At 42.5% G+C, this 23,539-nt stretch overlaps 1 protein-coding gene across 4 annotated transcripts in view; it reads left to right on the top strand.

Moving 5' to 3' along the window:
- The window catches only part of SASH1 (SAM and SH3 domain containing 1), a 194,909-nt gene that overhangs the window by 106,871 nt on the left and 64,499 nt on the right, over window positions 1-23,539 (top strand). The gene's annotated exons all lie outside the window — the stretch shown is intronic.

Below are 23,539 nucleotides of genomic sequence, written 5' to 3'. Positions count from 1 at the left end.
GGCAGTATGGTTGTGTACCCAGGCTCATTTAAGGATGTAATGAAGGCAGTGTTTGCAGGAGTAATCTCTTATTAAATCAATGGATATAGCTGTGGAAAAATAGACAAGCTTTTAATCGTATAAGGCTTTATTCACAAGCCATCCAGATAAATGAGGAAGATAAAAAAGCCAGCAAAAGAAAAATCAGATTTCGGAAGCTTCCTTTAAGACAAACTAGGCTGATAAATTAAACAGTATTTGAAAGAAGTCCATCTCCCCTTCACCTCCAAGGGGCACGCATTTCAGGCGTCAGTCAGCTTTCTGTCTTAGCGCATCCACAGACCTGCTCAGGTTTCTCCTCATTCTGGTATCCCAGCAAAGGTTAAGCCATAGTTCAAGTCCATTTTGACAGAAGAGAGAGCTTTTAAAGTTTTGCAGCATGTGGGAGGTGCTGAAAGTCATGCAAATGAGAAGTAAGAAGGAAGTCACTCATCAGAGTCGCTTTATTATGTTCACGTGGTTAACTATTGAAAGCCACGTAATTGGAGCCTTCAGTTGCTAGCCTACGCAGAAGCTCACAAAATAGTTTTATTTCTCCTTTGTATAGCACGTTCCACCCTCAAAGTTCTTTAAAAACATTAATTAGCCTTTGTTGCATCCTTTGAGGTTGGTAGTTCGAGTGCCATTATCCCTATTTAGGCCTTGCCTCCCTGAGATTCAGCTGCTGATGAAGATTTACCAATGTAATTCCCTAATTCCTCCTCTGTAACTAAGTTTGCAACAGAGTAGCACGAAATTTATAGTGAGTTCAGAACAACTTAGTAACAGACAATGGCATTAGTCCGGGTCTACCCCCAGTGTAGCTGTAAACAAATACTGGCCACAAGCGCTAATTGAGCAGTGCATGGGCAGTGAGTGACAGATAATCTAGGTGAGCTGTGGCTGAAGCCTAAAGTCCAGATCGCTATCCCACACTTTAAAAAAACCAGAAGTCAGATGTATCTTAAAATTGTGCCAGACTATTACAGCATCCCTGGTCTTCTGTCTTTTGGAGAACTGTCCTATTTTCCTCTGCAGTGTGGAGGTCTGGTGAAGAGTCTAGCTCTACCGGTCAATAGCTCACTGCCAGCCATCTCTTCTGTCACCCTGCCTGTACTTTAAATGACTGTCTGACGTATGGCAGGGATGATGTTAATGTAAACGCAGAGGCAGAGAGCTGTGGTACTTCACTATGGAGCAGGCTTACATTTCTTCAGCAATGCATTAGTTTCAGTGGAATAACGTTAGCTGGTAGTGGCTGAAAAAAATGCTATTTCATTAAGCTCCAAACGAAGTACTTCATTTTGAACACCTGTGGGAAAGTATGAGAAATGAAGGGCACGGTGTGCAAAGTAGTAGGAGGTGGTGGTTTGATCCAGCAGTGTAGAAAATCAAAGTTTGGTTCTCTCCTCTGCCTGAGGAAACTTGAATTCTTATCTCCTATCTTGAAGCAGAGTGCTCTGCAATTTAATATTCTGTAGTCTTCTTAACCGTACCTGTTTATCAGCCCTGTTCACATACATAAACAGTTCCTGGTGTAGCAATGGGCATACCAGCGTCTCATCTTCCAGGCAGGCATCTTCTCTACAAAGCTAGTGAATCTTTTCTTCTTCACTTGCAGGTTAAATAATTTAAATATTTTAAACAGGGTTCAGCAGCTTTATTAGGAACGGAGTAGGAATATGAATCTCAGCCTAATGGTTTTTGGCTCCTTTTTTATTATTTTACGTGTTTTGGTTACTTCACATCGGAATGATAGTCTAAAAAGGAGCCAAGCTGCTGTGACCCTCTAGCAAAATTCAAGTTTATTTTTCTTGATTGCTGTTTTTGACTCCATAACTAGTTTGGGTAACTTTTTGTTTGTAGGATAGACAATAGCAGGCAAGTTATCTCCCTTGATCTCTTTGTTTGTAAGTAGCGTCCCAAGTTAACAGCAAGACTAGAATTTAGCTTAATGCTAGGCTGGATTAGCATTTCAGGGGATTTGGTAACTTTATTTGTTTTTCTTCCTTTGAACTGAGTTATGTTTAGCATTAGTGGATTAGTTTTATTGTGGCTATTGAATTGCAGGTGGTACCTCTAAACTTACACCTTTGCTCTTGAAATATACAGATGTCTTGTAGCAGTATCCTGATATTCTAAGAAATGTTAATATTCTTCAAAATTTCTTTAAACAATGGAAATGGAAAAACACCATGATTTGCATCAACTCTTAGACTTGTCTTTGGTAACGTGGAAACATGAAGTATCTCAGGAAGCTTTCCATGACTGAATGACAAGGGGTAGTTAGACAGGGAACACATGTTGTTAGAAACATGTAGAAAAACAAATGAAATATATTCTTTTCAGTGTGTTACAGTTTGTCTAAGGTAAACAGTTATTACAGAAGCTAAGTAGCCATGAATTTTTCTCACCGACTTTTTGGTCCAAAGGGAGTAAAGGAGGTTAGGAGGAGAGAAAGGTGAACATAAATTCTGGAGATTGGACATTGCTCTTTGGAGCTTCCTGCTCAATTTTTCCAGTCTTGTAGGTTTTGTTGGGATACTTAGACTTTTCAGGTACAGGAGGTGACGAGCGCTGACGAAAAGAGCCTCAGCTTTGGCCAAGTGAGAGCAGAATAAGGAATCCAAGAGAGTCTGGAGCAGGTGCCCCAGGAGCTGGGACCTCTCGCTGTGTTTGTCAGGCGGAAGAAGAGGAGAGAAGGGAATTTGGTCATTGTTTGCTCACAAGGGTGAGGAGTGAAATGCTAGAAGGTTCAGTGAGTAGGTCACTAGAAAACTAAGCTGGGGTAAAGAAAAACAGGGGATGCACTCTGATGGCTGCAGGGGAAAAAACTGCCACAGAGCAGCGAGCTATTTTTGCTTATGTGAGCCCTGAACTGGCTGCATTGATCAGGATACCGTAACAGTAGAACGTATGTTAAAGTATGATAATAAGTAGTAACCAAAAAAACACAGTAACACAGCACAACTTGGTTATTTTAAGGCACTTTTAAAAAACGTTTCAACTCTGTTATGAGTTAGAGCTAGAATGGATGCCATGGCTTGCCAGTAACTTCATCACTCAGCGGCGCATTTCTTCTGTGAATCTGTCATGGTCACTGGCCATAATGCAGGCTCAATTTGATGAGGCATGAGGCCAAAGGAAGAGATTTTGAATAGCAGTTTTGACCTTTTCGTTGTAGGTACTGCAGGAGAAGCGGTGAGCCACAGTCAAGGCTCTGATTCCCACTACGGTAGGTTGCTCTGAAACTTTGTGAGCTCCAAGATGAAATGAATGAGAAAAGAGAAATGAAAGGATTGAAAGAGAGAGTCATGGAAAGGTTGAACAGTTTCTTCATAGAGTGTTTTATACACTTCAAAGCACCTGGGAGGAAAAAAACCCAAAATTTAAGTTAGCCATATCTTGGTCCAGCTTCACAAAATGACAGCAGGACTTTAACTTTTAAGAATAAACTGCACAAGTTCGGTGAAAACTTGAGAAAATCCTGGAATACAAAAGGTATTTATTGCATTATAGCCTCATTTGGAGCAATGGCAGGGCATGAATATCCCTAGGGTTTGCACCTTTAATGCATTTCTTCTACTCTTAGAAATTACAAAAATAGAAATGTCTTCCTGACCATAGTTCAGGCACCGAATGCAGAAGAAAGCAGGAAGACATTTTAGCTGAGTGAGTGATATTGAAAATCTAAGGTCTGTAATGAAGTTTAAGGAGATGGGCCTTTTGCCAGAAGTCACTTTCATGGGAAGCATGGCAAAGTATAGTAGGAAACACTCTTTGTGTTTTCTTCTATGTCCATGCTACATGGAACAGGAAATACTTATTGTTTTCTCTAAATAGTGCAAATACAATTGATCTTTTCTTCTTAGTAGTGATGCATTGAGATTCTTCTGACTGAAATGATTCAGATTTCTAAAACAAGAATTACTCAATAGTGGCCTTTGTTGACAGTAAAAGTATAGCTGGGGCAAGACATCACAACTGGCTCTCAAGATAATTTGGCTTATAGCAAATTACCTGTTGTTCCCTTTCAGCCTTGACATAAATGGCTTCTTTAATTCTTCTCTGTTGAATCTTGGGGTCCTCCTAGCACTGAACAATGTTTTATCATTATCTTTGAGATAGTTTGAGGTGATTCCTTTGAAAGGGTATTTCTAGTTGCACAGTAGCAGCTCTTGAACTGTGCTTCAAGTATGAAAGCTTTCATTAGAGGTGATTATAGCATTTTTCAAATCTCTACCTATAAGCTTATGGACTGTCTTAAAAAGCTAGCGTTCTTGAAATTTTTTTTCATGATCTCTGAGGTGTGGGGGGTTTTTTACACACATTTCCCTTTATCATTTTATGACCACATTTATCATTTTATGTCCTTTTTCACCCTCTAGCGGACTTGAAAACAGGAGTATAGTATTTTCTGTATGAGATCACAACAGTTTGCCGGGACCTGAGGCCTAACAATTTCCTTCTTTAAAAAAAAAAAATCTGAATTTAATCTTACACATAAGACAGGGCCATTCTGTTTCTTACTGCTAATGCAATTCCCTCTGGTTGATCTCTGTTACCTGAGGGACACCTCAAAAGCTATCAGCTTCATTTACTTGCAGGGAGAGACACTTTGTCAATGAGTAAAACCTAAAAATTTGGTGGCAACGTTCATGTAATTCCTTTTCTATATGAACACGTATTCTATCGTGGCAATGCTTTAGGTAATGTAACACTTGTAACACAGAAATGCTGACCCCGTAGCATGTAGAATCTTGCATTATTCATACCCCAAACCCACCCAAAATGGAATGATACAAGATGAGCTGCGTCTTGTCTCGCCTCTTTAACTGGAGGGAAATGGCACATTTCACTTAACAGCTGATAGAAACACCAAGGGAGGTATGGAAAGCTAAAAGGGTGTCTTACATAAATTGGTCTTTCAGCTGTCTGAAAAGTAGAACGAAAATGAAATTGAGGCTTCTTGTGAACAAGTGTGACTCATGAGTATTTAATGTAATTTTAATAGCTCTTTTAATAAAAAGTGGCCTATTAGAAGTTTTTAAGGAACCTATTGACTGTCCATGTCTCCAGCATCTCAACCGCACCAGATTATCACACAGCAGGTGTTTCAACCTTAAAGTTGCCTGTTACTGCAAATGGAGGAGTGGGAATTCTCTTTGTAGTTGTGTGTGAAATGTATAAACCAGAAGTGAAACACTTCTAGCAAGATCTGAATTTTTTTTTTTTTGTGGTTGAAGATGGGTTACTAAACTTTATTCTTTTTAAGTTTTCTGCTGCCTCAGTTTCTGTTTTTTAATACTGTTGTACAACATGGAATTTTCCTTGGCTTCATCTTATAATTTTGAGAAATCACCTGGTGCATCCTTTGCCCCAAGACAGATTCAGGTCTGCTTATCATTCGTGAGAGATGTTGCTCTGACCTGTCTTTAAAACTGTCCTAACATGTTAATTCCACCATCTCCCTAGGCAAACTATTCTAGTGTGCATAGTCCTTGCCACTGAGTGGTTTTATCAGTGTCTTACAGACATTCCTCTTTAACTTTTGCTGTCTTCCATGGATGCCAAAAATGTTCTTCTTTACAGCAACTTTTTTTATATTTATGACGGCCATTATGTTCTCCCCCCCCCCCCCCCCCTTTTTTCCTCATTTTTTTTCCTCCTCACAGGTTAAACAATGCTAATTTCCAACACCACCTTTTTTTCGACCATTGATACATACCGCTGTTCCTTTTTCTGGACTCTGATAATTTGCTGCCTCTTTTTTGAACAACAGTACCAAAAACTGAGCACGTGATTGCATCTGAGGTCTTAGCAGGACTGACTAGAGCAGAAGGGTTGGTAGCACACCATTATCTTCTTTATATTTGTAATACAATGGTGGTTCTTTACGCAACACCATGACACTAAGACTCATGCTTAGCTTATGATTCACGGTAATCCCTACATCCTTTTCTGCCAACCTGTTAGCTATCCAGATGTTCCCCACCCTGGATCTCTCTGTCTGGGTAATTCTGTTTAAATGCAATGCCTTTCAGTTCTCCATATTGAATAGCATCTAATTTCCAAACATTAGGCCAGAATAACCTGCTTTTTCATCAGTTATTTCCCTAGCAGTGGTGGTGGATTGACATGTTTGTTTTTCTAGAATGGAGCCTTATATGAAAACAACCTTTGTCTGTGTAATGGGTAACGACAGTACCTTCCAGCTCTTTGCTCCTTGGTTTTGTCTCAAGCTGTTTCTCCCCCCAGGGAGCACCATCTCCTGAAGTAGTCTGCTGTGTGTTTGGGCTTTGCACCGTGTTCTCTTCTGACCATCACATGATGCTCTTCCCAATTTTGCTTATGGAGCTGCTGATCCTGCTCTTCAGCAGTACGAATGAAAGAGTTCAAAGCGGTATGCCAGACGTGAACCCAGTGGCTGTCCTAGTGGGAGGTGTAGTCTCAAGGTTGAGTAGGTTTTGGTTTAGTTTTAGGGATTAGCAGTGCATTGTGTGTTTCATGGTCACCACATAAATCAGTTCTCTAAGTGTGTAGCTGTGGAAAAATCCCTTGGGAGCAGGTCCCACAGAGACTAGGACAGTGTATAGTAAAACCAGCTCTAAAAAGCCAGTATTTCGCTTGAGGCAGTACAAAGTGCAAAATACGCAGAAGGAAACTCTGGAGGAGAGTCCAGAGTTTTTTCCTCTTTGAAGACTTTTACATCCCCTTTCCCTGGTGTGGAGTACGTAAAAGTGTATGTCTTGCAGTACGCCCGGAATTAGAGAGATGGGAGACGCAGCTGGAAAGAGGCAAACAGGCTCAAGTTAGCCTTGCATGCCAGCCTCTAAAACTGCAGTGGTCTTCTTTCTGTAACTCCTCCTGTTTTACATGGACTGCTAATCAAAGCAGTTTCATTATTTTCGAGCTTGTTGAAACTAATGATTACAAGCACATTTATAGCTACCAAGAAACTGATTTTCAAGATATTAAAGAAAACAGATCATTCCTTTTTCATTCTGACCAGCTAACGTTTTTATTTTTTCAGTAAACTGCAAAATGTCTTTTTGTCCTCTAACACTGAGACTTGAAGTGATAGAAAGGGATGGTATAAAAGACGAGCATTTGCCAGTGCTAGAGAAGCCAAGGACGTGCAAAGAAAACAGATTAATTTAGTAGCAAATAGGCAAAGGCCATGAAGAACAGTTTTTTACAGCAGATATCTTGCATAGCCAGCAAAGGGACTGGAGTGGGAGTGATCTACTGAGATAACCTCACGTTTTAGTACCTAAACAACAGTAGCAGCATTTTGAATCTTTGCAGGCACTTCAAGGCCTCGTCGAGGGGGGCAGCTGCAGAAGAGTTGTGAGAATCCATTCAGTACACGCCTTCTGAGATGAGCAGTGCTGTGGTGTTAAAAGTTGTTTCTTAATTAGATCTGAAGGGTACTGAAGGAGTGAGCAAACAAAACTGTTAATATAAAAGGCTAATAATTTATCTTATGTAATTAACAGTGTCTAATTCAAGCTGGCAGCTGGGAGGCAATTTAGTGATTTTTTTAAAAAGTGTAAAGATAAAGATAATGTCAAATCAATGCTCTCACCTTATTTAAGCTTAAATTTTGGCATTTTAAAGTTCTGGCGAGCTACATGTGATTTGAAAACAGGCCTCTGTTTCAGTACATACATTTGCCATGCATTTTTTACAAGGAGCTAGGATTGGGTACTTGTTGAGGACAGGGAAACGTAAAAAAGAAATTAAATCAGTTATGAATACAAGTGTAACTTACCTGGTCTAGTGTCATCATGTACTTTGGAAAAAGTTAACAGCAAACAGTCGGTGGATTGATTTTCAGGGCTTGCTTTCTTCTCTGTTTGAAGCATTGCTTCAAATCAGAAATGAATCTGGTTTTGGCATTGCAATTTTGTCAAGATTTGGAGCTTGTTTTCAGAAGTGCAGAGTCCAGTAGGTCTCTGACGTCTAAGGAATTCTGTTACATCTGCCTTTGCAATTTAGCAGTCATAGGAGCCCTCACAGAATTTCAATGTGTGAGGAGCATACCTGGCTGTGAGGATTTGCATGCATTTATGAGGAATGGTGAATAATGAAACTGGCTTCAGGTAATCTCCCTGTCCTTGCTGCAGTCCCCACTCTTTCCTAGCGCTGACCAGTTTCCACCCTCTTACCTTCTTTCCTCGTGTGATCTGATGAACTGACAAAGAGCAGCCTCTGGATATGCTTGGACAGTGAGTGATTTAGTCTTTTTGCAGCTTTAAAAAGATCTGTCTATCCTCTAAAGGCTTGGTTAGTTGTGTAGAAACTGCAGCTTATGCATTGTGAAACATGAAAGCTGCAGTTTCTACAGGAACTGCAATCCCATGCAATGAAAAATGAAGGTATCCTGTATTATTTACTAACTTCTCTTACTGCTTGTACCCTGTCCTGTGGGATCAGGACTCCATCCAGTAAAGCATGCAAAAACATGCCGAAGTTTAGACATGAGAGTATTGTTGTCGGGCATGTGCTTCAATACTTTGTTGTCCTAACCCCTCAATTTCTCTGAAAGATGATATTAAAATAATTTATATATTAGAATGATCATAGATTAAGCTAAATGAAGAGCAGACTAGAAAGGGAAGATAACTTGGTGCTGATGAACTGCACTGTGTGTCTGTCTCTGGTTTGAAAGCCAATGGAAGTACATAAACCCATAGTTTCTTCATAGAAGTAAGTAGCACCCTGAGCACATTGCAATATACTTGATCTAATTTGTATAGCGGGACCTGTTGGTATCTGTGAAAGCCTAGTGTAGCATATGAGAGATTGTTCTGTAGTTTCAGCTACTAATGTACTGTTTTTATTTCACTTGTTTTTAACAAAATCTTGCGTAATTGAAAACCCATTCTGTATCCATTGGCATGCACTTACTCAAAGAGTGCACGTAACCTTGAATAAGAGACAAAAAATATTACTGAGGAGCAGTTTGTGTTAGAACTGGATCTGAAACAAGAAAAACTTCTAAAGAAATGGTGTATGCACTGATGAGAGCCTCAAGCTGTTGTAACTAAACCCTGTTAGGGCCATAACCTGGAAAAAAAACGAAGGTACAAAGGGGAGTCTGAGCAGAAAAGAAATGAAGCTTTCGGTCAAGACATTTTGTTGCTGTCGTGATTAGAGCAGACTTGTTTCCAAGAAGCCAGGGCAGCTTTCCCTTCTGAAGACAGTTGAGCAGAGGAATTTGTACCACGGACACTCCCAAAACAGTGGCAGCACCTGCCCAAACAAGCAGGTCTTGGCTGCAAAAACCCAGGCATTTAGAAACTCTTGCAGGTGTTTGTACAGCTTAAATTTTACTTTGCTCAGATTTTCCTTGCCACAGTAAATTAATTTAGTTGGAGGGCCTACCAGCAAACTGAGTCATAAAGCTTACACAAAGACATTTGCAAAGACAGGGTGTTTGGTCATTTGTTCACCGGGTTTTGCATGCGTAATTTATATTTGCTGGAGGGAAGAGGAGACAAGACACAGCACGCTCCCTTCCTGCAGCAAATCCTTTGCTTGTTGCAGGCAGGCAGCTTGCAGTGCGCTTGCTCCATGGGCTTGCCAGCAATGACAAAGCAGCACTGAAAGCACTTGGCAGCAAATTATTAACTGAAATTATTTGACTTTACAATAGATTTTTCCCAGTCTAAAGCTTTTGACTGCCATTTGGTTTAGATTGAAATTGAGAGTTGTTATCACTCATAGCAATAATGCAATGTCATTAAGAGGCGCCAGGGTCTCTGGACTTGTAGGTCTGATTTACTAGATGTTTGTGAGTTTTATGTTTCTTTTGTACCTTTGCTACTGCCTTTCTCTTTGAGGGGTTTGTGCAATTGGTTGGGGTTCTTTAATGGTTTTGCTGATGATTCTTTATTCCAGATATTTTATCTGTCTCCAGGATGAGGTTTGGCTCAACACTTCTTACCTTGAGGATTGCAGCGTACAGTCTGCTTTGCTCTTTTGCTTACTACACATGCATCCCAGCTGTCAACATTTTCTTTGTTGCTTCTAGTGTTGTTATTTCATTGCCCATAGTATTTCGTTTATCCCCTGGGTTTTTGTTTGGTTGGTTTTGGTCTGTTTCCATTCAGTGTGCACACCTGTTTAGAAGATGATTGGGAAGGCTTAGTTATATGAAGTAGAAGTCACGGTGAAGCCCCAAATTTCTGCAGCAAGATGGTAAAAGATGGCCTTAAGTCAACTGGGCTTGATGTGGAGCATGCTTGCTCTAGCTGGCCTCCAGGGTTACAAAGGCATTTCTTGCATTTACAGTTGTAAGTGACCTCCTTCCAATTATTTAGTTTTACAGTTCTGCTAAGGCATGTGGAGGGCTGAACCTCCTCTGCAGCAGTACAGATGAGGCATACTCACTTAATTCCCTAGTTTTACCTAGTTCATCATGGCATCCCCCTAACTTACAGCCCACTCTTGTGCTGCTGCGTAGTCTGTGTAAGCACACTGTTTGGTGCTTTTAGCAAAGAGGCTGGGTTTTGAACGGACCTCTGAACAGAAGTAGTTACTGGTTGCTGAGGGCTCTGTTTCACTTTATGTTTGGAAGACAAGTTATAAAAATTCAAAGCAATGCATGCCAGCATTTTTAATGCCATAATTTGATTAACTGTGACTGCAGTACTCCTTTAATAGTAAAATATGGCGCTGAGTGGATAAGGTGAATAAGAAGGTGCATGAGGGAGTGCAAAGCTGTACAGGCTGCTGGAATGAAGTGTATGTGCTACTTGTACACACTGCGTCACTGAAAAACTGTGGGTGGCTCTTGGAGTGCAAGTCTGCTCTGCACTTGTGCTTTATTTGTTTCTGCATTGCTAATTCTGTGCGTCCTTCTTAAAGTCAAGTGTGGCCCACAGTCCGGTGGAGAGAAAGGCTGAAGTTGCAAGTGGAACTTGGGAAGAAGCTCATTGTAGTTGCTACTTCAGGAATAAAACGGTCTAAGCAGCTGAATTGTGAGTATGTAGTCTAACTGGGCAAGGAGAAAATGTTACGCGAGAGAATCATTTGTAAGTCTTTACTGGAGCACTCCTAATTCTCCGGTGACTAGCTGTGGATGATGATTGCAGATGATTTGCTTGGAGCAGCGGTGGCAGCTTTCTCTGCAGATTCCTCAGGTCTGAGTTCTCTGATTACTGAAGGACGGCTGTTTGCTGAGGTTCAAACGCTTTGTCTGTACACAGCGCGTAACTGTCACAATTATTTTTTCTCTGCAGACATTCTTGGTACTAGGTTTGTTCATAGTTCAGCAGTTGGCCTTTTGTTTGGAAAAGACCCTGACGCAGTCTGTGATGGGATAACTGCATGTTGCGTAGAAACACAATGAGGCAAAGCAAAATTGTGCATCCCTGTCCTGCGCTAGCCTGAAAGTGGTGCGATGCCCCTGGGCTGGAGGGAGCGGGAGTTAGCCCCAGGGATCACACAAGCATGATCTCACCAGGAGGCTGCTGTGGCCCTGGGGAGAGGGTTCTGGTCCCTGTTGTCCTCTCCTGGGGAAAATCTCTAGTCCCCTGCTTTGAACAAAGGAAAGGGTGAGCGTTTTACAGCTATTTGACAGATCCTCAGAATTCGGATTTGTTGCCCTTTAAATTTAAGAATCACTGAAACCTGTATTAACCACTTTTTTGCTGTCTGGCTGGTGTGCCTGAGCAAAACCCACCTTCTATCCCAAGTGCTGGTTACGTGGCAGGAGCCCACTTGTGCCTTTTCAGCAGAACAGCTGAGCTTTGCAGCTGGGCTGGAGCCCAGCCCAGCAGCAGGAGCTGTTAATAGTGTGATTGAAGCCTTTAATTTAACCCCTTACCGGCATTGTGCTGATTCATATTGGAGCTGTCAGATGTCACTGTCACACCATTACCCTTCAAAGCAAAACTTGCTGCAGCAGTAATCCCATAAAGCACGGCTTCATTTGCTGCACCACCACTTGGGGCCGTTACTGTTAACTACTCCATTTACAGCGTAAGAGTTTCTAGTCCAGTCTTACTTCAAATGTAAATAGAAAATGAAGAATATTTTTATCAATAGTTCTGTAGATGCAGATTTCTATCATGAATGTGTAGATGGCAATAATTACTACTTAATATTATAAAACAAGGATGCTGTGTATCTTCTTTGTAAATATACAGAATTGTGCCAAATGGTATAATGACCTTCAATAATAATTTTTCCCTCTGATGGGAACAATCTTCCATGTCATTTTTGGGCCTAAAAAATACAATACAATGCATCAGAGTTGATTTGAACTTCAGTTTGATAATCATCATCATGTGATGGCCAGTGATGAAGACTTAAATAAGTAAGGATCTGGCCCAAAGCATCCATCAAATATAGGCTTCAATTTCAAAGGTAAGGAGAGTGGCTAATTTAAAAGTCTCTTTATCGAAGGCAGTTTTTATAGCAGGGAGGATGTATAAATACAGACTAGCAATTTGTGGGCTAGTTCTTTTTTGCATTAATATGGTTAATTTGTTTTCAGTTCTTTTGTTCAAGAAATTAATTTCTCCTTCACTTTCTAGGAGACTTTGAAGTTAGCATCCAACTATCCACCTTTGTCGGTCTTCCCTCACCCTCTCACATTCCTGGAGTGCGTATGTGCAGGTTGAGAGCAAGCAGTTCATTGCCTAGCTCTAGGGAATGAATTCGTATTATCCATCTTAATTTTCAGGTGTTCAGTTTCCCATACATACATAGTAAACAAAACCAGCTTGATTTCAAGTTAAACATTGATTCTGCTTTTTAAATGGTTATAAAAGTCAGATTTAAAAATAAATACAAAAACTTTTCCCAGTATGACCAGTTTCTTTCTTGCTTCAAGTGTGTTTTCTTAAAAAGGATCCTGAAAGAAACTGCTTCTTCAAAATGAGTTTATTGTAATCAAAAATGTTAGCAGTCAGTTCCCCATACGCTGACACAAGTTTGTCTGATAGAAAGTTTTTTCAAAACCTTTTCCCATCTGTATTCCTGCTGTTTACACTGTCACACCAGCCCTCCATGTTTAAGTGATGAAATACACAGCATATCTCATGTCGTTATAGCTTGTCGACTAGGGTCTTCTCATGAAATAATGAGCATAGGAGTCACTAGGGGGGAACTAAACTGGATTAAAAATATTAAACTGAAACTGCAAACCAGCAGAAGAGGCCTACCGAGTCTAAAACGCTGCAAATGGATGGATTGAAAGCTGGGGCTGCAAGGCTTTCTGCCGATGAAGACCTGAGTTCAGGATGTCTACATTTTTGAGCTTGCAGCTGTTGACGTTTTTAACCTCTGAAAGAGGAAAATGGAGGTACAGTTTTACTGTCAGTTGGAAAGCAAGAATTCATTTGCCCAAATGTTTTAAAGTTTTGACATAATTCTTTTTGCATGAAAGGATGCAATAGGAGGCTGTTTGAAGTTCTTTGTGGAAAGATGAGAAAACCAGTAAATGTGTGTGTAGGCATAGCCTCATGATAAGACTGCTTGTTGAGGCTGTGGGATAATGTGGCTTAGGTCCCGGCTCAGCTTAACTCTCTGTTATACGGTTCTATTGCCTCTTTCTCCTGTTTTCTACTGGATTCTTTCAATTCTCTAAAAATTAAAAAGAAAAATCCATTTCCTGAGCAGTAGCACTAAAACTTTCAGAAATTCTGTGCTGGGTGTGAGAAAGTCTTAAATCTGGTAGATTTTCTTTAATTAAATAAAGGTTTTAGTCCTGTTCTGAAAGGTTCGATTTCATGTTTAGAAGAAAACACAGAGAAGGTGTATGCACCTCTATACATACAGACTTTTTAAAATTGGAAACTTAGATATAAGTACAGATTTTCCTGGAGGCGTGTGAAGTCAAGAGGAGGTCATGAGCTCTAAAAAGCATGGCCCGATAGCAGCAAGAGGCAGCCCAAAGGGTAGCAGTTGTAGAAACAAGGCTGGTGCCAGGTTTCTCATGAATTGGTGCTTTTATTCTGCTGCCCACAATGATGTTGAGTTCTGAATTTTGGTTTTGCCCACCACAGCTGAAGGATCCAACAGGAGACGCATGTCTTTCATATGTAATGATGGAAGTTTCTGACACAAAATGCAATGCAGGTTATCAGCTTGACATAAATTAGAAAAAAAAAAAAATTAAAAAGTGGGGGGAAAGTTCCACTAGATAACTTCTGTAACTTTTTTTTCTGTCCATTTTTTAACAAAGTAAAACAGGTCACTGCTTTCCCAGAAGGAAATCATTGCAAAGGATTTTTTGGGGTGGGTTCCCCCCCCCCTCCCCCCCCCGTGAACTGAGGGACTTTGTTGCTGGTACTCCATGCATCTGTGGTAATACAAAAAAAACCTTCTTTGTGGATTTCTTAATGGCTAGTACTTTCTTCTGATTTACCTACTTCTGAATTTCACCAGGGCCTTAGTAACTTAGTAACTCAAAGTCAACTGTAGTTTGTGTTTTCTGCTATAGATCTTCTGAATAATTCATTGGTAGCTTATTGTTTGTCACAACGTAAAGTGAAAACAACATAGAGTTTTTAAATGTTAGCTAGCATGATAAATGATGATGTGAAAGGGAGTATACTTGTAAAAATTCATCAGTATTACAGTAATAACCCATTTCACAAGAATCCCTGAGCCTTGAGTGTATTGATTGATTCAGTGCGAAAGCTTCTATTCATTTGCAGTATAGATAAACCGAAATTTCCTGTGCTAACCGAAATTTCCTGTGCTGGAGGCATGATATTGGCCTGTAGGTGCACAAATACAGTATCAATACAAATACAACATGCAGTGAACCTGTGTTGTTAGCCTGTGTTTCCACGGTATGTCTGTTTGAAAGGATTTACAGCACAGTTGTAGAAGTTTCCTGGAAGTATTGGTCTTAGCCTGGGCTTCCCCTTCTCCTTCCTTGCCAGTTTTCAAAAAGAAAGTATATCTTCTGTTGAGCTTGAAAGTATGGAAGAGAAATTGAGAAAATGGCAAATAAGCTTAATACAAATGTAGTACAGCTTTGTGTACATGAAAATGAAAAATGGGTAAGATCTGAAAAGGGTTTCACAGAGGGAAATGGAGAACATCACTGACCCTGAGGAATGGGTATCCTGAATTTGAAGGGCACATAAAAATGGATCAGGACTGTCGATATTCAGAAAGAAGCTTGGCATATTCTGCCATGGTGTTCAAGGCGAAGAGCTCCTTGTGATTATTTTCATCTTATCGGTGATGCTGTGAGTGCTTCACTTCAAAACCACTCTAAATTTCTGGCCCCGCACTTACAGGAAAGCAAGGTACAGGGTGGTGGCGGGGATATGTTGTTCACAGAGATGCTGACTTCCTAATTGTTTGAGGGTATTGGTTCAGGTGGTAACTGAGGTAGAGATACCTGCACGCTCCCATAGCCATCCTCACCAGAGGGCCAGCGGCTGGGCAAGGAGTCTGTCCTTGGCTGACCAGACTGTTCCTACCCCGAAGTACAGTGTAACAAACTGTTGTTTGTTTGTTTGTTTATTAATTTATTTTCTCCCTTCCTTGTGTCATTTTCCCACATGCCTAAACCCTCTCCCTGGGGGAGGTGGCAGCTCTTCCCCGGGCCCCTTGTCAGCTCCTGCAGAAGAAGGGCCCCTTGCTTTGGGCAGTGTCCAGCTGGGCTTTGCCTTTGCAGTGACCACAAAATGGTGGAGTTCAAGATCCTGAGGGCACTGAGGAGGGCGCACAGCAAGCTCACTACCCTGGACTTCAGGAGAGCAGACTTTGGCCTCTTCAGGGATCTGCTTGGTAGCATGCCATGGGACAAAGCCCTGGAGGGAAGAGGGGCCCAAGAAAGCTGGGTAATACTCAAGGATCACCTCCTTGAAGCTCAGGAGCGATGCATCCCAAGAAAAGAGGAAGTCAGGCAAAAACACCAGGAGGCCTGTGTGGATGAACAAGGAGCTCCTGGACAAACTCAAACATGCAAAGGAAGCCTACAGAGGGTGGAAGCAAGGACAGGTAGCCTGGGAGGAATACAGAGAAATTGTCCGAGCAGCCAGGGATCAGGTTAGGAAAGCTAAAGCCCTGATAGAATTAAATCTGGCCAGGGACATCAAGGGCAACAAGAAAAGATTAAGTACGTTGGGGATAAAAGGAAGACAAGGGAAAATGTGGGCCCTCTCCAAAACGAAATGGGAGACCTGGTTACCTGGGACACGGAGAAGGCGGAGGTACTCAATGACTTTTTTGCCTGGGTCTTCACTGGTAAGTGCTCGAGCCTCACCGCCCAAGCTGCAGAAGGCAAAGGCGGGGACTGGGAGAATGAAGAGCTGCCCACTGTGGGAGAAGATCAGGTTTGAGACCATCTAAGGCACCTGAAGGTGCACAAGTCCATGGGACCTGATGAGATCCATCTGCAGGCCCTGAAGGAACTGGCGGATGAAGTTGCTAAGCCACTATCCATCGTATTTGAGAAGTCGTGGCAGTCCGGTGAAGTTCCCACTGACTGGAAAAGGGGAACCATAACCCCCATTTTTAAAGAGGGGGAAAAAAGGAAGACCCGGGGAACCACAGGCCAGTCAGTCTCACCTCTGTGCCTGGGAAGATCATGGAACAGATCCTCCTGGAAGCTATGCTAAGGCACATGGAGGACAGGGAGGTGATTCGAGACAGCCAGCATGGCTTCACCAAGGGCAAGTCCTGCCTGACTAACCTAGTGGCCTTCTATGATGGAGTGACTACACCGGTGGACATGGGAAGGGCTACAGATGTCGCCTCTCTGGACCTCTGTAAGGCCTTTGACACGGTCCCCCACAACATCCTTCTCTCTAAACTGGAGAGGTATGGATTTGATGGGTGGACTGTCCAGTGGGTGAGGAATTGGTTGGATGGTCGCATCCAGAGGGTAGTGGTCAATGTCCAGATGGAGACTGGTGATGAGTGGCATCCTGTGGGGGTCCGTACTGGGACCAGTACTGTTTAATATCTTCATCAATGACATAGACAGTGGGATCGAGTGCACCCTCAGGAAGTCTGCAGATGCCACCAAGCTGAGTGGTGCGGTCGACACGCCAGGGGGACGGGATGCCATCCAGAGGGACCTGGACAAGCTGGAGAAGTGGGCCTGTGTGAACCTCATGAGGTTTAACAAGGCCAAGTGCAAGGTCCTGCACCTGGGTCAGGGCAACCCCCAGTATCAATACAGGCTGGAGGATGAAGGGATTGAGAGCAGCCCTGCCGAGAAGGACTTGGGGGTACTGGTGGGTGAAAAGCTGGGCATGAGCCAGCAACGTGCGCTCGCAGCCCAGAAGGCCAATCGTATCCTGGGCTGCATCCAAAGCAGCGTGGCCAGCAGGTCGAGGGAGGTGATTCTGCCCCTCTGCTCTGCTCTGGTGAGACCCCACCTGGAGTGCTGCATCCAGCTCTGGAGCCCTCAGCATAAGAAAGACACAGACCTGTTGGAACAGGTCCAGAGGAGGGCCACGAAAATGATCAGGGGGATGGAACACCTCTCCTGTGAAGAAAGGCTGAGAGAGTTGGGGTTGTTCAGCCTGGAGAAGAGAAGGCTTCGGGGAGACCCTATTGCAGCCTCTCAGTACTTAAAGGGAGCTTATAAAAAAGATGGGGGCAAACTTTTTAGCAGGGCCTGTTGCAACAGGACAAGGGGGAATGGCTTTAAACTAAAGGGGGGTAGATATAGACTAGATACAAGGAAGAAATTTTTTATGCTGAGGGTGGTGAAACACTGGCACAGGTTTCCCAGAGAGGTGGTGGATGCCCCATGCCTGGAAACATTCAAGATCAGGTTGGCCGGGGCTCTGAGCAACCTGATCTAGTTGAAGATGTCCCTGCCCAGGGCAGGGGGGTTGGACTAGATGACCTTTCGAGGTCCCTTCCAACCCAAACTATTCTATGATTCTCATGCCTCCCTTGCCTGCACCATGTCTTGATCCCTCTCTGTCTTCACATTTAACCATTCTTGATGTGGTTTGGGTTTTTGTTTGTTTTTTTTTCATCCCCCCGAAACATTACAGCTTTTCTCGATGCCACGAACACGCCCGCTATCTTAAAGTCCTCCCTGGAAACCCACGTCTTTTGCTGTTTTTTCCATCATTATTTCTCCTTGCAGAAGTTCTTTTTGGCCTTACCTGTACAATAAAAGTCAATGCTGACCGACCTGAGGAGTTTTAGGCAAAGATGCCAGGTCTTACTCATCCTGTTTATACCAGCAAAAGCTCTAGTATAGATGCAGTTATGGCAGCACAAAAGTGCTTTACTATTTTACCATTCAGGTAGTAGGTGTAAAATACATCAATCAGAGAGAGACCTGCTGTATCCCAATCACGTATATACGCCTTTATATTAATACGTTTTTAGCACAGAGACAGCTACCATAGTTCTGGGCTTGCTTCATCTTGTTTGGAAAATTGATCAGAATGTATTTGATTTCCCTGCTGCAGAATGCTGTGTTCTCCTATCGACTCTTCTTTCTCTGAAGCCCGTTGCTGGTGGTTTTTTATCTTTGTTCCATAATTTCGCTGGATTCAGCCTCCATTTGTTACAAGTGGATTTATGAGCTAACACTGCCTTGCTTTTCATTGTTACAGAGCTTTACAAAAGCTGCAGTTTCTTTGTAATTGCTAATGAATTATGTTTTTCAAAATCATCGTGGAATGTTTTACAGCCCCTGTGGCTTTCAGCCTTAGTGTTGAATGCAATGTATTTGAGATGGACAAAAAAAACCCTTCTGTTTTTATTGTTGGCAGAGGGGATGGTGTCAAACGCTTCCCCCCGTGACGTGTTGTGTTCAGTAGATTCCAGCATTTGCGTCAAGCCAACAGGCATGATTTTTCTTCCGTACCTAATACTAAAAGCAGGCATGTGAGTGCCATAGCAGCATGTTCTCTCTGAAGCTGCATTTCATCAGTAGTTAAGCTAAGTGTTTACCTATGTCTGCACTGCTGTATGAGGCACTGAGATGCTTGGACTGTTATTTCATGTGTAGAAGTATTTATTGTTTGAAATCCCATTTTTTTTTAACCATTCCTCCAGCACAGCTCATTTCCTTGATTCAGAGTTTTGCTGCTGCTGCAGGATGTTATCGTTTAGCATGTGTCAGCTCTGGCTCTAACGTGCAAGAGTAATGGAGCAGAAAGCCTTCACTCTTCGCTGAAACGGCTAAGGAGATGGTCCAGAGTTTGCGGTTTGAGACTCAAAATGGGACTTTTACTAATCTGTACCACTGGAAACTCACTGAGCTGGTTAATTCCTTCAAACGCTTGCTGAGGGAGCTGCCACAGGGATAGGTATTTTCTATTTCTTTATTCTGACCTGTGGCCTATAGCTAGTGTCTTGTAGGCAATTTCCATTACACACCTACATACCTGCGCTGTCTCTGCACAGGGGCTTCCCTTCACCTTTTCCAGAAGCTCTGCAGAGGCTGAAATACGGTATGTGGTGGAGGACGCCGGGCAGAACGGTTGCTTTCAAAGTAAAACAAACTCTTAGAGACCTTCAGTGCTCTGGCTGTCTTTCAGATGTAGCTTTGTTTAATCATTTCGGAAACTAGACTGGAACATTCAGTGCGTGTTCAGAGCACACAGGGAAAATGTTTGGGGAAAGAGACTGTCAGAATTTTCTCATAGAAGTTTTCTGCTGTAGGTGCCTTATTTACACCTGCTGAAATGGTTTCATAAAATTATTTATAATTTTTTTTTTCCACTGGTTATGTCACTGAATTTTCCCAGCACTCAGCTGGGTCTCACTTTGCACAGTTGCTGTCTGCACAGTGAGATTAATCCTGTCTTGAGATCTGCAGAGGAGTGTTTTAAATTTATAATTCAAATGGATACAGCTCCTGTGGCAGAAACTGTGACAAGGTTCATGAATTTCTATTAATTCAATGAATGTAATTTCCTAAACTGAGTTGTGGTGTGGAGCATAGATGAAGCTTAATGTTTAGGTAATTAAAATATGCACATTCCCCCTAGAACATGTGATCCCTACCATAGGTGCCCAGGTTTCCTTTTGGATGCTCTTCTCTACCATGCTTGTGTATTTCAGGAGCAGAACAGCATCGCCTTTAAACAGGCAGAGATGTCCCTTATCTATTATGTTACATATAGAACAACTGAACTGAAGTTATCACAGGAGGAAAAGCCCCTCATGAATTCAAAACCCGCCATTCCAGTCGGGAAATGTGTTTCCACCTTCTTCCCCGTGTATTTTGTCTTCGTACTTTCTTCCCGTATGTGTTTTTCAGGCTTAGCTCATAAATGATTGTAAAACTGTTTTCAAGATTTTTACGAGGAAGGTAGTGTATAAAACCAAAATCACAATATTTAGAAGCCTGTAATAATTTGAAAAAAAAAAAAAGTATCCAAATGATCACATAAATCACACAGTGTACAAAGTAAGCAGAAAAGCTACCTGCGAAGGAAGCTTCTTTCTTGAGCTCTGAGGTGAACAACTTAAGGCTTGAAGCATAAGCCACGAATCCTGCTTGTTAAGCTTACAACTCATGTTTTCTTTCAAAATGAGAGATTTGTGAGAAGCACTTTGGCGATTCGCACTTCTGCGCCAGAGCTCCCAAGCCTTATCAGTTCGGCTCCGCAGCCGCTTTCTGCAGCGCCCACAGTGCGGAAGGGTTGGTGATACCAGGCAGTACCTGGGCAGCGCGACGCCTGCGGACCTTCACTTCCTCTAGCTGCTGGATCACAGCTTCAGCCAGGACCTCGGGGCCTTGTCCTGCAGCCATCCTCTGATGGCATCGGCTTTGTGTGAAGGAGGAGACAGGAAGGAAATAGGACTGATAAGAATATGGCTTTAAAGCTGGGAGAACAAAACGTTTCTGCAAGTTGAGATTGTTTTAAATCGGCTGTAGGTGACTTGGTGGAGGAATCCCTAGTTTAAATTCAGTGGGCTTCACTCTACAGGATATTAGCATTACTAATTTTTAACAGCTCCCTCTGGCTTTATTATCGGTATTTGAGATTCTGTGCTGCGCTAACTTTGGACCTCGAGGGGGGCTGGACAAGCTGGTGCTAAGCCACCATTTGCCCTCCCTCTTATGTGTTCCCTGGGGGTTGGATACAATTTATGAATATCTCAATTTCTCCAGAATCTTCAGCTCTTAGTTGCTGTGATTTAACAGTGTATCAGGCGCGTGCAATATGCACCGACAGTGTCTGGGAACAGGACAGGTGACTCAGGCAGGGCCCCTTAAATCCAGAAGCCATGCAAGTAAATCAGACACTTTTGGGAAACACTGGATTTCATCACGTAGCTTAAGGACTCTGCACTTGATCGGGTACTTTCTCAGATCATTGGGTTTCTTGCACCAACACTGCATAGTGTGTAGGTGGCGTGAATGTCTGGTACACCTCAGACAAGCTTTATGGGCACACGTGGAGGGCAGTTATCTGGGGCAGCGGACTGCTAGGACAGAAAATACCTATCGCTTTGACGCCTGCTTTGCCTAGACTAGAGTCCTGGAAATGCAGGCTAGGGATGTCTGTTACTGCAGTGGCTGTTTCTATAAACCCAGGCTCTCCTCTATTTAATTTTTAAGATTTGGTTTAGAAGGGTGAAAGATGTACTTTCATGAAACTAATCTTTGAAAATATTTTTTGAAAAGATGCTATAGCATGTCTGAGAGCATGCCAATGATACAATATTTGCTCAACCTTCTAGAATTAGCCCTTGGTATAAAAAAGTCCCTGATCCTGCTGGATTGAATTCAACACAACCTGTGGAGTTTAATGTGAGGTTTAATGTGAGGTTTAATGGATTTTAACCTAAATAAATAGAATTGCTCGAGGGTGATAAAAGTTCTGTGGTCTGTGTTACAGATCTATGCCAGAAGTTCAGTTGAGAGTAGTATTTTCCTAAATATTTTCCTTTGGTTTCTTGTCTAATAGCAATAGGAAAAATATCATTCTGCTGGAAAGGCAGGTAGGTATATTAATCACAGCAGTACAGGACTATCAGGTGGTTTGCATTCCAGCATTGCAAAGTAGAGCTTTAGAGGAGGGAAGGGAGAGTTGTCCTTACTTCTGTCCTCCACAGTCATCTTGATCCTATAAAACTGCTCCTGTTCTAACAGGGTGGGCTTGACAGTAAATGCAAAAAAAGAAAGCAAATACAGTCAGCTTTTTTAGGATTTTGTTACACAGGATGTAGCTGGCTACTCAGCTGAATAGTTTTAGGCTGAAAGTAGTAACTTCCCATCTAATTGCAATCTCAGACTGCAACTTCACGAGCAACTGCTCAAGCAAAAGACTTCTATAAAGCCTTGGGAACCCAGATAGCATCTTGTAAATGATAGTTTACAAAAACTAGCATATTTTTTAAAAAAACACTTGCAGCAAGTAGCTTTCTAAGGCAACAGATAAATCGTCAGAAAGTTGGGATCTAAAGGCGTGTTGGGGACACAGTGGATTCTCTTGACTGGCTACGTGAAACTTTAAGATGGGATAGCTGATAAAATGCTGCCTTTCTCACCTGTGCAGCAGTGTGTGGACAAATGAGGTGCTCATGAATGGGAGGAGTGTAGAGCATGGGGCTTGTCTTTCCCTCCCTCCTTGTGGACTGCTAGGCGGGGGTGGGAGAGTGCCCGAGGAGGATTCGCAGCACTGTGTCTGCAGACTTTTCCAGATGCAAAACTTATTCGGATTCCATTTTGACAGAGCTAATGGAGAAAGGGAGGGATGCCTGGTACCAAGTAGCTATTTTTACTTTCCTGAGCTGTGAACATCTGTGGAATTTCCCTGGGCTCGGTCCAGCTTCTGCTTGACTAGAGGAGTCCTGTTGGATCTGTCCGTAAGTGAACGTGGTCGCCTTTTCATGCTGACTTCCACCCAAAGACTTCAGTTCCCTTTTCGTGCTGCAAAATCGGCAAAAGCAGATGCGCAGACTATGCATGGTCAGGCAAAATCCCCCAGTTGGGCAATGACCCTGTGTCAGCCTTGTTTACTAGCAAGCATATGGCCGTCAGCCACCCTGTGCCCTCCTGGCTGCCATGGCCAGCAGTGCAAGCCGACTCAGTTGTGTGACAGCAGAGTAGGCTCCTCTCTACTCTAGATCTTGCAAACTTTCTGGGCGGGCTAATCCAACACCGCTTCGTGGCAGTCAGTGGTAATTTCCTGTTTAGTGTTAAAAGGCTGCATTTCCAGAAAATTGTGTCTGGCTTTTTTTGTATTAAATCTTAAGAACGTTTTGTCACCCTTTCTGTAAACAATGGGCATAGGAAGTACAATTTCACAGAGATAAGAGATGTACATGTAGGCTGAGGAATGCATGAACAAAAAGACCTCCAATATTGAGAAATAAATCCACATCCTTTTTTTATTTTTTGGAGCGTGTATACTACTGTGGTTGCTTACTCAGCTATGATGGCCTTTTGGTTACAGTACTCACTTTGCAATAACTTCACTAGGGGTAGGACTGCCTGAGAATAAAATAGCCATAAGTAGGTTTCCCCATGGTTTCACACGCAGATCAGCCAGCAAAGTGTAGTTCTCACTACTGACAACGGTAATTTCTTGCTCCATTCTAATTGGAG

Source organism: Aptenodytes patagonicus, chromosome 3, assembly GCF_965638725.1.
Source record: "Aptenodytes patagonicus chromosome 3, bAptPat1.pri.cur, whole genome shotgun sequence".
Lineage (NCBI taxonomy): Eukaryota > Metazoa > Chordata > Aves > Sphenisciformes > Spheniscidae > Aptenodytes > Aptenodytes patagonicus.
Note: the sequence above shows the minus strand (reverse complement) of the source record. Positions and strands in the feature narration are given on the sequence as shown.